The sequence below is a fragment of the Simochromis diagramma genome, unplaced genomic scaffold (assembly GCF_900408965.1).
Source record: "Simochromis diagramma unplaced genomic scaffold, fSimDia1.1 OVJJ01000661.1, whole genome shotgun sequence".
Lineage (NCBI taxonomy): Eukaryota > Metazoa > Chordata > Actinopteri > Cichliformes > Cichlidae > Simochromis > Simochromis diagramma.
In genome coordinates, this window is record NW_024387100.1 from 196,460 (window position 1) to 202,017 (window position 5,558).

Genomic DNA, 5,558 nt, shown 5'->3' on the forward strand with positions numbered 1-5,558 from the left:
GTTTTTAGAATAAAATTGGTGTTTTTTCCATTGTTTAAGCACTGCTTCCAGCCAAGAGTGATACCATATATGCCCTATAGCTGCAGAAAAGGATAACATTGTTATCTTTTTACAAAAAAACAGCTAAACATGAGAGTGTTTGTGTTCTTGATTCTTTAAGCACCGGTTCGAGCAACGTTTAAGCACCAGCACCGTTTCAAAAGTACCGGTTTGGTACTGGTATCGGATAAAACCTAAACGATACCCATCCCTACTCGGGCTGTGGGTGGACAACAAACTGGACTGGTCATGCAACCACAGAGCACCTGTATAAAAAAGGCCAAAGCAGACTGTACTTCCTCAGGAGACTGAGGTCTTTCAACATCTGCAGGAAGCTCCTGAGGTTGCCAGAGTACAATTCTATGCTGTGGTGTGCTGGGAAGCAGCACTGTGGTTGGCATGAAGCTGGACACTCTGGTGACAGTGGCAGAAGAGGACATTAAAGAAAATGCTGGACATTATGGACAATGCTGGGCATCCTCTGCATATGTTCATAAACAACCAGAGGAGTCTGCTCAGCGACAGGTTGGTCTAGGACCAACAGACTTAAAAACTCCTTTGTCCCACACGCCATCAAACTGGTTAATTCCTCGCTGGAGGGGAGGGGGGGGGGGGAAACAGGAGGACAAAGGAGGGCAGGAACAACTAAGCTGTAGTGTTTTCTCACTGTGCAACAGACTTTAGCTGTCTTCATCTCATTAATGAGTACATTTCACTATTATTCCTATTATATATTCTGTATTTATAAATGTGTATATGTGCTATATTTTTATGCTTATGCTCGTACTCTCTCATTCCCCTTTACTTGATATTCTAACTCTGTAATATGCAACTTCTGTCAGTGTTCTGATACTGGAAACTGAATTTCCCAGAGGAACCACCCGAGGGATTAATAAAGTTCTATCTAATCTACATCGACAACAGAAAAAGAAAACCTGCTGCTTGCAACAGCATTGTGTTAGAAGCATTTTTACTGGAGTGAATGCATTTAACTGTACTTGCATCATCTGTTAAAAGTACTTATATATTGCAATAAGACTGCAAAAGCAAAGGGGACTGAATTCTATAGTATGTGGTATGTGTATAAGGTGACACATGTATGCAGTTTCCTGCCATTAGTGTAATGTAAACTTGGAATCATCACATATCTACAGGTATTTGTACTGAATGGAATGAGCTGTGGTGATTAAAAGCATTAGCAAAAGCATACTTACTAGTGGCCTTTTCTTCTTAGGTCTGGATCTTGATGCCTCTGGGACTGAAGATCACAGCCAAGTCACCAGTTTCATAAACAACAAACAAACAAAAAGCAAATAAACAAAACACTTTCAGAGATCGCACAACTTTGGTTTTCATCTTCATATGATAATGTTCCTTGAATCAAATCTACCATACACACTCTACTACAGTGTATCAAACTAGTCTAAATACTTCCACAAACAATGACATACCCATCTTTGTCTTTTTGTGGCTTTCACCAAAAACTCCCCCTGGTGGATCCTGTGTTGACGTACGTGATTTTGGGAGAAAAACAAAACAAAATCACTTTAAATGGTTACATTAAATGTAATAATATCAACATCCAATAGATTTGACTGTACATGTATCAGCTGGTGTAAAATACATGTTCCTTGATCCTTGGTCAGGGAACATAAATATCTGTTGTTTCAGCCATCGGGTACTCCTCTAAAATTCAGCCTGGACTCCAAATATAAAGCATACAATCCATACAAACATACAAATCACCTTTGCTGGTCTTGTTGCCTGCGTGCTCCACTTGCCCCTCTGAAGTGCTCAGTGGGTCATCCTGTCCCTTGTTGAGCTCAATCTTCTCCATCACGTTCCTCACTTCCTCCACCTGCGTGGTCCTCACCTCCCGTGCCTCCATAATCGTTGCCTCCTCCTGGTTGTTGATCATTCAAGTTAGTTTAAACAATGGATCAAACTTTTAACTTTATCCTGCTTTACGCCTCCTGGTTTGTAAGCAGACTAAGTATATATGACGTATGAAAGGGAACAGAGTGGAGTTAGAGTGTGAGGGTGAAGGAGAAGATGTTGTGATTCAGTGATGATGATGATGACCAAACGTCAGTCTGCTGGAAGTGCAAAATGCTACAGACCCCTGACTCCACCAAAACATCGGGCTTAAGACTACATACCTTTTCTTCAAGGCCCGTGTACAATGTGCTCTTTAACCTCTATAAACTTCAGATCCAAGTGTAGACACAGATGCCACACTGACAGACTGAAAAGAATTACAAAAGCTTTTGGGTAAAACGTCTCATGATGACTATCTAAATTGCATGTGACTTCACTTGTGTTGTGAACAGATGTACTATAAATGCCAGTTCATCTCACACACAGCTACTGCATGTGTTCCTTGAAGTAACTTTTTTTTATTAATAATGTTTCAATGTATTTTGTATAAAGCTGGGTATGTAACAACGACCATAAGACACACTACAGCACTTTCAGCTTAAACTGATTTGTAATGGCCATGTTAAACACCATTCAGCAATAGATCAACAACATTTAATTATTCAGAGACTGTCTCAGTTATTTTCCATTTCCTTCATCAACAGCATACTGGTTACCACATTTAAGCAAAAGGTCACTGGTCTGATCCCAGTCAGGAACACAACTGCCCACAGGAAGAGCATCCAGTGTAAAAAGGTCCCGAATTAAACACGCAGAGCGATCCTTTGTCACAAGGGAGCAACAAAAAGTAGCTACACATCCAATACAACATTTAAAACATTACTTAAACCTTTAAACAAACTAAAGTAAAATGTGATCATTTCTGCCCAGATTACTAACGTTTAAATATCCACAAAGGTTCTGATGCAACGTTATCTATACCCATCACTATTTTATTAAGCTACACCATCACTTGATTTTATGCCATTTACAGTGTGTAAGTACTTTAATACTTTAATTAACATAGATTCTCATTTACACATCACATGTATCAGTTACACATGTATCAATGAAGGAAGCAAACAGGCACAAACAGATTGTCAGTTGTCTAAGTAGCTGCAATCTGCAGATCATTCTTTTGATAACTTTGCTTTCTTTCTATCTTTAAGCGTGAAAGCAGAAAAAGTGGCTGTCACTCAAGAAAGGAAAAATAAGCCAGCATATGTTGTTAACTACTGCTGAGGAAGGAACCAACACTTATAAATTATGTGCTACTTATGTGAAAATGGGAGAAGGATTGATGATTGAATTTCTGTTTTTACAGTAATAAATTAGTAACAAAATTAGGCACATATTCAGTAAACATGGCATCCTTCAATTGCTCTCTTAGCCACCCCAGACGTGCCCCCATGTAGTCGTCCAGGATCCTGTCTGAGTACCACCAATGAATGATGCGTCTGACAAATGCTGATTGCTTTGCAAGAGGACTGGGATCGGGATTGGAGGGACAGCGGATTTCACCGGGAATGGGACAACAGCAGAAATAGCTTCAAACATCAACGGACACGTAAAAGCGCAAGCAAGAGTGCCACAGACCCCACTATGCCGGCCTTTGTACACTCTCTCCATCTAATGATAGAGAGGAAGGATACATTCACTACTTCTAGCCTCCACTATTCAAATTCAGTATTTTCACAGTGTCCTAAAAGCTTCCTGAAAAGCCTTTACACTATTTTCAAAACGCTGCATCAGAGCACAGTCAGGGACTGGAAGGAGAGAGTAGATATCCCCCATATGGACTTCTCTCTTCATTGGCTCCCAATTAAATCCCAAATAAAAATCCAAATACTTGCCCTCACACACAAGGTCTTGAATAATCACCACCAATTTTGTCTACAAGATCTCACAGTGCCATATCATCCCAACAGAGTGCTTTGCTCTCAGACTGCTGGCTTCCGAGGGGATTTAAAAGTACAATGGAAGGCAGAGCCATCACTTTTCAGGCCCCTCTCTGTGGAACCAGCTCCCACTTTGTATCGGGACACAGACACTTGCTCTCATTTTTTAATTAAGCATAAAACCTTTTTGCCAAAGGTCTCAATAACTTGAGAGAGGAGCCAAAGACGTCCTCGTCCCAAGATTCGTCCAAGACAGATTCACACCTATTCGCACCTTGTCTGCTGTGACCTGAAGAACTCGCGTGACCATTGCGACTCTCAAGGTTGCTAAAAATCACGCAAGAGTTTAAATGCGTGAGAGGCCACACTTGAGTAGCAAAGAAGCTTTGCTGATGAGATTAAATGTGCAGTTGCATGAAAGCACTAGTCTTTTAGTGATCCACCTTTTGACCAGTTTAGAACCTGACAAGCGAGTAATCACAATGCCCACCTTGTTAATTGTCCTGAAAATCTGTATAAGCCGGACAATGAATCAGTGATGTTGCAGTCTTTCACAGCGATGGTGGTATAGAGGCGAGCATCGCTACCTTCCAAGCAGTTGACCCGGGTTCGATTCCGGCCATCGCAGTTGCAATCTCGCAGTGATGTTTCATGCATGTGGGCTGCATACTGTTTTACACTAAAAACGTTCTCCAAACTACAGGACTGCTTCACAGATCATTTCCTGATGATTTTCTGTGCGAACGTTACCGTTTCTAAGCACAATCTATAATTTATTTGAATAACATCCTCAGGTGCCTAATATTGCTCATGTGACACATAGCGGACATTCTCTCAGTTCTGTACATCTTCGTTGTACTGCACTCCATTTTTTTGCAAACGGGAGCTTTTCTGTACAATATTGGTGACGCTGAGCACGTTTCCAAGGCTACCGTCTGTCGGGCAGTCAGGAATGTTACAGTTGCACTGAAACGTCTCCTGCACTCGTTTGTGGTGTTCCCCGGTCATAGACCCACAAGATTTATCAAAGAGGGATGCCACAAAATTGCAGGTATCAGGATGAACAAAACTCAATGCATGATGTGGTGATACGTGAACTACTACTTAAATGGTACAGTAATTTCCAGGGTTCCCAGGCGTGATTGGCTGTATAGATGGCACTCACATTCCAATCATTGCTCCTTCAGTAAATGAAGGAGACTATGTGAACAGGAAGTCTTTCCACAGCATCAATGTACAGGTACATAGTTCCCTGTAGCATTTCACACTAACAAGTGATGGCATCATAGTAATGGATGCTAATTTGTGTTCTCTGCACTGTGTAGATCATATGTGATGCTGCCAACATCATCACAAATGTGGAAGCCAAGTGGCCAGGCTCTGTACATGACTCACGAATCTTCCGGGAATGTACACTGAGCACCAAATTTGGACATGGTGGGTCGAAGTTACTGTGAAATATACAGAGACCAATTGCCACAGGGACGTTTGTACTGACATGTATTCTTCTGTCTTAGGAGAGTTCACTGGCCACTTGCTTGGTGATAGGGGGTACCCATGTTTACCCTATTTTCTCACCCCTTACCCTGACCCTGAACCGGGCCCACAGCAGCGTTATAATCTGGCCCATTGCAGGACACGGGCCAGAGTTGAAATGACCATTGGAATGCTCAAGGCCCGGTTCCAGTGCCTGCAAAGACTCAG

General features: G+C 41.7%; 1 long non-coding RNA gene across 1 annotated transcript; it reads right to left on the reverse strand.

The window, feature by feature from the left end:
• Positions 1 to 1,523: 1,523 nt before the first annotated feature.
• LOC120743043 lies at positions 1,524 to 2,306 on the reverse strand. Its single transcript, XR_005698034.1, has 3 exons — positions 2,199 to 2,306; positions 1,786 to 1,942; positions 1,524 to 1,539 (listed from the first exon to the last, which is right to left on the reverse strand). It is a non-coding gene; the product is annotated as an uncharacterized LOC120743043 (long non-coding RNA).
• Between the last annotated feature and the right edge of the window lie 3,252 nt (positions 2,307 to 5,558).